At 38.4% G+C, this 13052-nt stretch overlaps 1 protein-coding gene across 6 annotated transcripts in view; it reads right to left on the reverse strand.

Annotated features, from left to right (window-relative positions):
- The window catches only part of astn2 (astrotactin 2), a 295092-nt gene that overhangs the window by 215187 nt on the left and 66853 nt on the right, over positions 1-13052 (reverse strand). The window lies entirely within an intron of this gene.

Genomic DNA, 13052 nt, shown 5'->3' on the forward strand with positions numbered 1-13052 from the left:
TAAATACGTTTTTTTAATGTTCTAAGTGTCCCAAAGACGTATTTATACGTTTTGTGTTTGTTTTTTTTGTTTTTTGTTTTTATGCTAGAGCATACAGAATACTAATTGCTGCAAAACAGAAACAGATAGAAACACTTTTTTTTCCTGATGAAAGAACAGAATTAAATTTTTCTTTTGGTAGGTTCCATGCTTTTATAGCAATTGAACACAATATTATGTGGGCCTTGCAAAATCAGTCAAAAGCCAGTAAAACAGCCGGGAGCGAACGGGATTGCTTTTGTGAAAATGGCTGGGAGTGAATGAGTTAAATAATGTGTAGCTTTTGTACATATACAGTCGTGCTCATAAGTTTACATCACCATAAAATCCAAAGCATTATGGCAATTGTTTTGATATTTTCAGAGGTTGAAGTGGACATGAGTAAGAGCTGTGCATGTGAATTTTGGTGACAATTCATCGCATTGTGTGTTATTGAAGCAACATTTAGCTTTTGTATATGTGCAGTTGAGCTCATAAGCATACCCAAACTACTGGTTTGATTGGAGAATCAAATTGAAAACCTCCTCTGTGTAATACTTGCGCAAATATTTGCGTATGTAAACTTATGAGCACAACTGCATGCCGGGGGGGAACCAAATGTCGCCTTGGTTGTTTGCAGAAGTTACAGAGGGTCTTTGCCGCATGTTAAGCCAAGCGGTCTCACTATTGCATGACAATTAATACCGTATTTTTATTTTTTTTCTCTCTACATCTAATCATTTGTAGTGTTTGTGGATCATAGTCTGTAGTGTTTAAATTATTCATAGATGAACATTTATGTTTACTATATCTAACATATTAAAAACCTAAGGCTAAAAGGAGATCACGTATCACCCATTTAATGATAATGACTATGAAGTGATCACTTTAGCTACTTAACGATAATGTTAAATGTATCTAAAGGCAGCCCGCCAAGTCTTAATGGTAAGAAGTATTAATAATCAAATGCACCTGTCCCATGAATACTCATAAAATACTATTGCATTCAATAGTTTTCTTTAATGGATTCATGGCAGGACTACTCAATTTTATATATTTTATTCTATTAAACAGAGCTGTCACACTCTCTTAGCTCATTTTATGGCGCATTACTCTCTTTAATGAAGGCTTTTTGTCCATCCTTGGCAAAAGGCAACACGTAATTCGATATATATATTTTAAATGGTGTGCTGTTGCAACAGTTAATATTACAACAGTGAAATCATGAAATTGTGATGAAACATTAACATGCTCTACCCACATGAGATGAAGTAGGGGGGAAAAATATGCTTGTAACTCCTAAAATGCATTCATTTTGATTTAACTCATTCACTCCCAGCCATTTTCACAGAAGCAGTCCCGTTCGCTCCCGGCTTTTACTGGATTTTGACTGATTTTGTAAGGCACACAGAATATTGTGTTTTATTGCTATAAAAGCATATGCTCTAGCATAAAAAAAAACAAAAAAAACAAAACAAAAAAAACGTATAAATACGTCTTTGGGACTTAGAACATTAAAAACAACGTATTTATACTTTATTGGGAGTAAATGAGTTAAAAAAGGACTAAATTGAAATTCTACTATTATTTTCATTTATACAGGACAATTTGAAAACATAGACAAGGTTCTATGAAAGGCCTTCTTGAAGTCAATACTCTGGACTCTGTTATGAAAAAGTAAAGGCGCAATTTGTTTAGCATTTTGCTTCAGCAAAGCAAAAGGCCCCTTGAACTCATTAAAACTCAAGTGTTAGATTAACATACAAAATGCTCCTCTGGGTGTTTTTTTACATCTCAGTAAGTGTTTGAAAGGTACCATCTATCATCTTTAGCGGATATGCGGATTGCGGCAAACCGTATTAAGCTCCCACAGGCCGTGCAAATAGCTGGTTTGACAAAGAAAAAAGAAAAAAAAACAACAACATGAGGAGAATAAGAAGCGTATAATAAACCTTTCTTGTCACAACCTCACAACTCAAAAGTGGTCGGCACTCCACATTGCTGAAATATGCAACAGCCCTCAAGCCATGAGGAAAAAAAAAAAACACACACAAACCTGACATTGCAAAGGCAGACAACGGAGTACTGCAGTCTGGTGAGCAGCAGTCTCCAATACGGACCAAACACAAGCAAACAATTGCAATATATTGTGTGCACATACTGTATATCAGGCCACAACACATTGTCCCACATGTGTTTATCATCCACTGAAACCAAGGTTGAACCTTTTAGCCACAATTCCACAAGGTATGTGTAGTGTAAGGTGTGATCACAAAATTGGTCAACCCAAAAGAAAACTGGACCTACACTGAAGCATAGTGGTGGACCTACACTGAAGCATAGTGGTGGCAGCATCATTTGAAATTCTTTTGGGATAAATCAGAGGCACTTCAAATGGCAACAGATGTACCCTAACTCCCTTTTTAAAGTGACTATTAACTCTTTGACTTCCAAACGTTATCCAAAAAAAACCAACGGTGCCAACCGATTTGGAGCATTTTCACTCATCTTTCAAAGCAAACAGAATATTCTGCGGTATGACGACATAAATATCGTGAATACCATATGAAAGGTTGCATTCCATTCTTTCATGAGAAAAAAAAGTATGTTTCTACCTTATTCCGTTCTTTAGTAATCACCATTTGAAATTAGGCCATTTGAGTGACATAAGCGAAAATGCAAAAATATTAAGAGAAAAACGAGCTTTTTTTTTTTTTAAAAGATATTTTTTTTTGCACAACAGTGACTTTGAAACTTATATTTTTTCTTTCGTGACAAGGCAGTGCAGCACAAGATGTTGCGCTGCCCATTGAGAGAGAAAAAAAAGAACTTAAACGTAAATTAACGTTTTTGGCAGCATTCATTAGGATTTTAGAATACGTCATTAAACGTTTTTGGCGGTCAAAGAGTTAATGTGATTAATTCTAAACACAGAAAAGTCAGTCAAGAAAGGTTGTGCACATTTTTCAGTTGTTTATTTTTATTCCCCCTCTCAAATGCACAGGTCATAGGTCACATTAATAGTGGGAAAAGATTAGAATGATTGATTTTGGTCGCATTTTTAGATATTTTTTATATCACCTGGCATTTAAATAGGTTGTCTAGTTGTTTTACATGCATTGTCGTAGCATTCTTGTTGCAGCTGCAGCCTTGGAAGTTAGACCACATTTACATGCAGTCAATATTCGGGTTAAGGTAAAAATTCTGGTTTCTGAAACATTCAAGATAACCCGTTTACATGGATGAGTAGAAAGAGTCACTCCTACATACATGGTAATTGTGCTTGATTGGAATATGCCAAGTGAAAGCGCAACACATGGACAACATTATGACGCAAATAGACACCATATCCGCTTTTAACTTTCTACGTTCAATAAAAGGCATTACATTTGTCACTCACCATCCGAAATAAAGTCAGTTTCCTCCTCGCTCCAAATGTGTGGTTCTTTGCTGTGTTTGTTGATGTTTATCTCTGTTTGAGTAATTCCGATGGGTTACATGCCAGAAGCACGGATTTTATACACATATAAAGTAGAGACAGAATATAAAGTGAAAACGCCTCAGAAAAAAAATAAAATAAAAATCAATGTATTCACGTGAGGTTCGTTTAGCATGTGGGACGGCGCACGCATACAAGTACAACACCACTTTTAAATTCATGTGAACCGCAAATTTCAAGAAAACAACAAAAACAACAACAACAACAACAACAACAAAATTGGCCTTTAAAATTCTATTTTCTTGTTAATTTATGGGAGGGAAATTGACTCATGGTCTTATGAATTGATATCACACTTGAAAAAGTAAAAACGATTCGAGCATAGACCAAGAACATAATTCTAAATTTTGCGCACGTTTGTATGGCCTTTCCAAACCTGAATATTGCCAGTATTCGTTTTTTAGAACAGTTATTGGGCCACTACATGTAAACGTGCTCTTGAGTTTACGAAGTCAATACAAAGGTACAGTTTCCAATTTTCCCACAACAAATACACAAGATATTAATTTAATAAGTTTGGTCTAATGATATTTTTTATGACGATGTAACAAGAGCTTGGAAAGAATAATAGTCTTTTGTTTAAAAAAATAATAATAAGAATTCTTAGCCTTATTGGAACCCGTCAATCTCAAGTTCCGTGCTGATGCCGTAAATTAAAATTGGTGGAAGCCGCTGAACACTTTTTAGAATAAGATTCATGCTGGAATTCCAAAAAAGAAAATCAGCGCAGTCAAGGGGAACTGCAATCCTTATTGTATTAAATTGGGGCCATGTATCCAGTCACCGGGGCATTGACTCTTAAGTCTATTTAATTCAAGAGGATAGCAGTGGAAGCAGACAAAAAAAAAAAAGTAGTGAGGGCGTGTTGCCATCTTGTTTCATTGCAATCAATCGAGAACGTCAATACTATAGCATCGCTTCCCCCAATTTGTGTAACTTTTGATGTGCCATCGAGTCGGGAAAATCATTACCCGAGAGTGACGCGCTGCTTGCCAGCTCCATTGATTGTTTATTTGTAAATCCAGTCACTCCCCAAGTGGAAGTACAGTACCTGCATGAATCAAAGATGAGAACAGGATTTTTGTTTTGTTTTGTTTTCTACACGTCATGGCGCAGCAATTTCAAGCGAGACAATCTCAAATTTGATGGTGTTAATTGCTCTCACAACCAAACAAACGGACGTCAAATGTCACGATGGTGAAGCTGTGGACATTCACAAGCGCCGTCAAATAGGGCGACTGCGCCTCACTGACAGCTTATTACACGAGCCAAGCCCGATACCCATGGGAAGAGTCAATAATTGCACACACAACACATCATTAAGCGGCCGTCTGACCTTAAGCAACGGATGTACGCCGGCGCCTCACATGGCTGCTGCCCGTCGAACAAAACCGAGCAGCCTATTTTGATGCAAAACAACACGTGGATCAATTCAAATTAGTCTATGGACAATTATCACAATAATGGCGAGCTGTTGCAAATGCACAAATTACACTGGGAAACACTCTAAATCAATCGTTTTCACAACTTTCTACAGCTCTACTTTTGTAGTCAATAAGCACTCATTCAAGAAACGATTTGGGCAGTTTTTCCAGAATGTCTGACTCAAGAGTTCAAAAGATACGTGGTCGTGGAAAGCCGTTACAATTTTTGACAGACTTTCCAAAGAAAATATAACCTTTCTACATTGGGCAGCATGGTCGTTTTTGTGGTTTGTATAGCTGGCTCACAGTAGAAAGGTCCAGGTTCGAATCTTGACCATTGTCTCTGTGTTAGGGATGCACGATAATAATGCTCAACCGATACCGATAAACCAAGAATGCAGAAAGTGCCAATGTCGATAACCGATAAGTAGATAATTTTTTGCAAAATTTAATACAAACTTAACTCATTCACTCCCAGCCATTTTCACAGAAGCAATCTCCATTCGCTCCCGGCTGTTTTTCCTGACTGATTTTGCAAGGCCCACAGAATATTGTGTTCAATTACTATAAAAGCATCGAACCTACCAAAAGAAAGATTAAAGTCTCTTTTTTCATCAGGGAAAAAAAAAAAAAGAGAGTATGTTTCTATGTTTCCGTTTTGCAGCAATTAGCAGTAGAAGAGAGCTAAGTTCCATCAGTTTTCACAAATCTATTTAAAATTGTAAGTAATTTAGCTGTTTTTCTACATTGCTCTGGTTGATCTCTTATACTCTGCTGCCACCTGCTGGCCGTTTGTGTAATAACTACCATTTCTTTGCAGCTGAGAGGCTGCATCAAAGCCTTCTGTATGCTCTAGCATAAAAAATAAAAAAAAACGTATAAATACGTCTTTGGGACACTTACAACATAGAAAAAAAACATTTACACATTATTGGGAGCAAATGATTACAATACTTTGAAGTCCTACTATAAGTCTAATATGTACAAATACATTGAAACATTGTGTAAAGCACCATGAAGCTGAATTTTATCCATATCGCTGCTTCAAAGACAACCAGTCACTCATTTTGAGTTTGCCAAAACAAAACAGTCATGTTTTAAAATACCATAGGAGAGGGGAACAGTTGAGGAGTTGGGCACAACTTGAGCCACAACCACAACAGATGGACCAATGTAACATAATTGTCATAATTGTCATGTCACTCAACGCACTAATTAAGTAGTTGGTTTCCTCCTCACTCCAAAATTGTGTTGCTGTGTTGTTTTTTATCTCTGTGTATTTCTGGTGGGTAGCGCACAAAACGACGCACATAAAAGTACTTCCCGAACTGAAAAGACCAAGATTCCTTGTGGATAAAGCATGCACAGAACACAAACTAAATATTCTGATCACGTTTATATGACCAAATATTTGTGTTAGAAACAAGTAACCCATGGGTCTGATAAGGGTTTTTAAAACTTCTTTGGCCTTTCAAAATCCGAATATTGCAAATATGCAGGTTTTGAAAGCGTTATTGACTGCATGTAAATGTAGTCAATGTATTTGGTCATAACTCTCAATGATACTCCAACTACAAATGGTTAAGTGCATGTCCTCAAAAGACTATTCAGTATCTGGAAAAGGAATGAGGAAATTTTAAACCGAATAAACCTTTTTATACTACTCACAGAGAAGTCAGAAATTAACCAAGCATAGCATTCACCAAATAAACCTTATCAGGAATACAACAAAAGCAATCATAATTTGATATAATCATCAGAAATAATAACATGCTTTACTGCTTTTTGTTTTCTCATACAAGCTTACGCAACAATCAGGAATGAACTGTTTGAGACAAAACAATCATTTAGACTTAATATAGCCATGAAACAGCTACAAAGTGTTGAGTCGATATGCAATGTTTCGATGTCTGCTGTCATGAACCGAACTTTAAAAATCAAAATTCATCACTAGTCACTCGAATCATTTGACAACAATTGTAGTCGTGATTGAATTGTAATTCTAATGTTATACTTGAATGCATTTTTTCAAGCATACAACAGCAACAGTCAAAAGAGGAAGTTTAAAACTTGGACCGAACCCTCAGGGCCACCGCTCACTATATGCAATGTATGCATAGGTTGAAGGGCACCATCGTCTGTGAGAAATATTGCATGAGAAACGGCTCTTGGCCGCGGGCATCGTTTGGGTGCCGCATGCCCCCACGCCACCAAATGTATTTTACCGGGTTGGCACCCAACCTTAACAACTGGGTTAATTTAGACTAATTGATCAAAAAGGGAGTCAGAAGCGGGATGGTTAGATTGTGAAATCAAGACTCGTGACTTTGTGAACAACTCACCAGCATACTCTGAAATCTGAACTTATATATTACATCTCAGTTCATCTCTAAAGCGAAAGCATCCCAGTTCCGACCGTATTTTGTCTTGAGGCGTAAGAAAAATCAATGTCCTTAAAATGTGTTTGTTTTGATCCTCGTATATGAGATGTTGACTTTCTTAAGCCATGTAACCTTTAACAGCCAGCGGATCAATAGGTTGGAAACGAAGAAGCCTTTTCAAATCCACTGACGGATAGCATTAAGTAGTCAAAGCAAGTGCCAAACTTGGAAAACGGCACAAAACACTTGCGGCATCGGCAGAGGGGATAAAGAAAAGGGGGGGGAAAGGCTACATATCAGTTAGGTTAAAGGAGGAGAGGGCCTGCCCACAAGCAGATATCATCCATTAAGGGACTCTAATAATGACATATAAATGCAATTAATATGACTGATGAGTCGCAGTACCCCAACAATTTGCCTACTTCATCATAATATGCAGAGGGGCAAATCGCATTAGGAATGAGAATGCATAGGAATGATTCCATTATTGTGTTGTCATAGACTTATTATTGCACATCAGACTTTCACTGTGTCAAACATTGTTGTTTCTATTTGCTCTTGAGCATCAAATTTAGTCTCTCGTGGTGCCCTCATCCCCAAAGCTAAATGTTCTATGAATGCCAATTGGAAATTGGGACAGTAAACTGAGGTGATAAAATGTACTTCAGGATTAAGTGAGGCTAAAAAAAAAATAGTATCACCTCCAAAAAGTGTAGCTAACCTTCGGGTTAGCCAAATATACTAAAAAGAGTGTCAGTGTGGACGTGCAGAATTAAATGTCAACTCTGGCTTTGTGAGCAATTTAAAATCTTGCGGCAGCTCTCGGCACCAGTTACAGTATATCCCAGGACTCCACGAGAAGATCTGTGCATGATCTTCACTGTTATATTATATTTTAGCTGACTTACATAACCTGATCAGCCCTTTCTGTACATACACACGTTGGATGCAGAGGTGAACATTATGCCAACGTTGACGAAAGGTTTGTCAAATCCGTCAATGGCGGACGCCCGTTTTGTTGATGATTGACAAATGTCGGCAACTTTGAAAAATTGACGGAGTAAAAGCATTGGCGGAAGTGGGTTTTTGTCCGTCAATCAGTCAATGACATAATGGCCATTTTGATGAGGAATAACGTAAACATTGACGCTGAAAAATGACGGATTGATGATGATGGAAGAGTGTCCCGACTGTTGAAAGTTGAAGCCCATGACGGGCCACCATCTTTGGTACTGTACTATTCTAGAAAGACATGAAATACAATGGAAAACAACAACAAGGAGTTTACAAGATTTTACTGTGATTTCAGAGAGAACCGGGTTTAATTGAAGGCGAGAGTTCTGTCAGAAGTGAGATGGTTATCTGACGGTTATTTTTTTGCAATCCAATAGACTCGCATTAGGAAGTAGTCCTCTACAGAGGTCTATGAAAAGTAGTTTCAGACTTGGTGTATGAAATGGCATGCCTGAGTGGGACACATGTCCACTTCCAGAAGTGGAATAAAGTGGGAGCTGACCATCTCTACGGTTGTCTATGCCAGTTTTAACCGGAAGAGCTTCTTTAAAATAGAGAAAAGGCCAAACGATGGGAGAATATCCATCCATCAATTTCTTGACTGCTTATTCCTCACAAGGGCCACGGGTGGTGCTGGAGCCTATCTCAGCTGACTTTGGCCAGTAGGCGGGGTACACCCCGGACTGGTTGCCAGCCAATCGCATGGCACACAGAGACGAACAACCATCCACACGCACAAGCACACCGAGGGACAATTCGGAGCGCCAAATTAACCTGCCATGCATGTCTTTGGAATGTGGGAGGAGACCGGAGTGCCCGGAGAAGACCCACGCAGGCACGGGGAGAACATGCAAACTGCACCCAGGATGGCTGGAGCCTGGACTCGAACCCGAGTCCTCAGTACTGTGAGGCGGACGTGCTAACCAGATGGGAGAATATCAGTAAGGTAAAAAAATATTTGTGGCCATAATTTGTACTGACTGTACTGTACTAAACCTGCTTCAGTCAGTGCTCAGTTTGTATTTTTAGGAGGCTTCGCGTTATAAAGCACTTGTCAAAAATGCGTAAGCACTCAACAGAAGGTGGGCATCCGTCAATGATGGTTTTGCCCGCCACGGTTTGTTTTTATGCCAGGCCGTCAAAATATGTCTATGAGACACTGATCCAATGGCACAAATTGGGACCACCACCATAGACGAGAGAGACGGGGAAAGTCTTAGGGTGATTGTGTGCACATTTTCAATGCACAAATCCTGGTTAGGGTACATAGAATAATACAACTACAAACTAAAATGTCCTTGGAAATTAGGCGTGAATTCTTTAAAAAGGAGACCAAAACTAACTTGCTTGAACATTTTTTTACAACTACTAGTAGAATGTTATTTCATAACCAATTTGTTTGGAAGAAGAAGAAGAATTGAAACGCACTATAAAAACACACACCTTTTACAATTTGTATACAAATGGTGCAAGTCATTAGCAGGGCTACATGTCTTCCAATTTTCACAAAGAATGTTTCACCCTCTAAATTAGCAAAGAGGCTTTTTGTAGATGAAGCTCCTTTATAAGCTGTGGAGCACATTACTAACCAATGCACAAAATTTAGCTCTGCAAAGACGTTCAGGGGCAAAACTAAGGATGGCACAGTGCTTTTGAAATCTCCATTGTCAATTCATCAGCGATGAAGTGGTCACCAACTGATAGTGGAGGCCATATTTACCAGACTCAAACTTAAGCGCCGATTGCTTGAAAGCGCCGCTCTGAATGAACCCATTAATACTGTTTGTTGAGCTGTCTCATTACTGAGTTAATTGTGCATTTGTCCCGATCGCGGTCACGTTATGGAACAGTGATCTCGCAATTGGACTAATGGATGGTAGGCACACGCTGCGAACACACAGCACTTGACTTTATTATGATTGGTTAAGTTTCCCGAAATCATCAAATCAACCGCGACTGGTGGTGAACTTGAGGGTGGGGTGGATGAGGCTGTAACAGGAAAACATCTGCTCTACTTTCTATTGAAAAATTAATATTTAATTTACATTAATTAATGAAAAGGCTTCAGCCTCATAACCAAAAACTCAAATATTTGCAGATCTGTGTGTGCTTGTGAGTGAAAGTGTACACTAAGGTTGGGTATTGCCGCAAACCTCACGATACGATACGTATCACGATACAGGGGTCACGATACGATACGTATCGCGATACATATGTATCCCAATACGTGATCTTCGAGGCGATACGTATCCTGATATATTACATTAATTTTCTAGCATTTTATAATAACAGTCATATGTATACCTAAAGGATATGTTTGTTATGCTAACTGACAAAAGTATTTTTGTTAGCAGCTCTTCTGGTTTACCACCTAGCGGCATGCCTGGTCGAAATGTGCACGCACTGCAGAGCAAGGAGAAGCTTTCACAGATACACCGGGAACATTTATTAATAGGCATGAGCCGATATGAGCAAAAATATCAAAGTATTAAAATTATAGGTCTAAAATGTGCTTATTTGAAATATTTGAGGAAATAAAAACAGCATTTTTTTCATGTAACACATTCTATTTCGTTTTTAAACAAAATATACGAAAATTGGTACGTTAAGAAATGTGCCATGTTAAGTTTATAAGTCAATAAATGTTGATATTCTTCCTTGCTTTCATTTATCTTAGCAAGACACGGTGTCCAATCACTGGTGAGCTATTTTTTGCATTAATTGAAGGCAATTAACTTCAAAGACGCTGCTGTTTTTTATTTTTTAGCTACAATGCAAGCTGCAAAGGCAAACGTTAACTGCCTATTTAAAGTTAACGAGCAATATCGATTCTGGCGCCTGCGTATCGATACGTGTATTGTAATGAGGCCCGCAACGATATATTGCCGTATCGATTTTTTTGAGCACACCCCTAGTGTACACATTATTCAACTTTGTCCTAAGGTGACCATTATTTTCAAAATTAAAAATCAGAACAAATACATTATCACTGAAAAAAAAATTCTTACCAGAAAATATTTATTTTTCATCACGAGCAATGTAGTGAACGGTGGTTGTGTTATTGCTTTAGCTCAGTGATTCTCAACCAGTGAGCTAAGATTTCCCTATTGAGGACAAGCGGTACAGAAAATGGATGATGGTTGGCTCTCCAATAATCTGGATGCTCATCTCTAGTTCTGATATACATTTTTTATGCCCCAAGCCCATTTACGTAGTTTATTCCTGTTTTGTTTTTTGTTTTTTTAACATGATTGTAGTTGAATTACGTATTGTGACGGCTTTCTGTGAATCCTGGTTTAAAAAGAAGGGGGAGGGAAAAAAAAAAAAAAAAACAGGCCCAGTCTTGTAAACCGAGCTGCTGGCAGCCTCTCCTCTCCGCGGAGGACGGCTGCAGGCTGTGAATCACGGCGGCAGCAGCACAACAAAAGAGGATGCAGGACAGGAGGAGGGACGGATGCTGAATGATGTCCGTGTTGTTTATTCCTTTTCAACTCAAATTGCTGTTTTGCTTTCGGGATTACATTTTATGGTGCTGTGACGCAACAGAGTCAGTATCCAGTGGTCATGATTAGGAAAATACATTTAGAGCTACAATTTACTTCAATTTTATTTTAACGAAAAGAAGCAAAACATGTTGAAATTTGATAGGAAGCTGCAAAATCGTTTGCATGGCATGATGCATGTCGGGCATGCGATTGGCACTTCTTTCTGCCTCATGTTTTGAATCTAAGCTCAGGAGGCCGCTGCTCTGGAGACTTTGCTTGCTATTCTCATGCTTGATGGGTTTTCTACTGGTGCTGAAAATTTCCTTCATTTAAAAAAAAAAAAAACAACAACAACAAAAAAAACATGCATGTTAGGTTAATTGAAGATGGTGTGTTAGCCATGGGGCAATTAGGCTACCGGTTTGACGGTTGACGATGGTTTTAAAAAGTCAAAGTTTCAACCAATTACTGGCTGTCACCGGTCATTAGCTCTTGCTTTCTTTTTTTAAAACAAGCCACCAATTAACTTTTTTTTTCTCCTTCTTCCAAGCAGTTACACACGGAGGAGAAGGGCAGAGCATGACAAAAGGGCCACTGCATACATGGATGCCTTTGTACACTGGTTGATGTGCAATTGCCCTTAGAAAAAGAAAAAAAAAAGATGCTAGTGCTAGTTAGCCCCAAGGACAACATGGGTAGCCATCAGGTCTGTCCTATAAAATATGTCACCACTGATGCGACACTGATTTACTAAGATTTCTTAACATGGTTCACCTTTCTTCTATATGTCTATAAAAATAAAAGATTGGTTCAAAATAGTTTTTTTTTTTTTTTTACTTATCCAAATATTTTACAAAATGTCATTTTAGAACTCTTAGCTTACGCATAAGAGCAAATCGGAGCTCAATTTGGCTGACAAGCAGAGTGCACCGTGGACTGGTCTCCAGATAACCATTAACACTCAAATGTACCTATTTAAAGTATCTAAATAACTATGTAAGTTTCTATCCGTCCATCAATTTTCTTGACCGCTTATTCCTCACAAGGGCCGCAGGGGGTGCTGGCGCCTATCTCAGCTGGCCTTGGACAGTAGGCAGTAGTGTTGTTCCGATACCGATACTGGTATCGGCAGAGGTGCCGATACTGCATTAAAACAGTGGTATCGGTATCGGTGACTACTCACAAGTAACATGCCGATACTATTAATTCCAACACTCATATAGGATTTTGA

The sequence above is a fragment of the Festucalex cinctus genome, chromosome 15, assembly GCF_051991245.1.
Source record: "Festucalex cinctus isolate MCC-2025b chromosome 15, RoL_Fcin_1.0, whole genome shotgun sequence".
NCBI classification, from domain to species: Eukaryota; Metazoa; Chordata; class Actinopteri; order Syngnathiformes; family Syngnathidae; genus Festucalex; species Festucalex cinctus.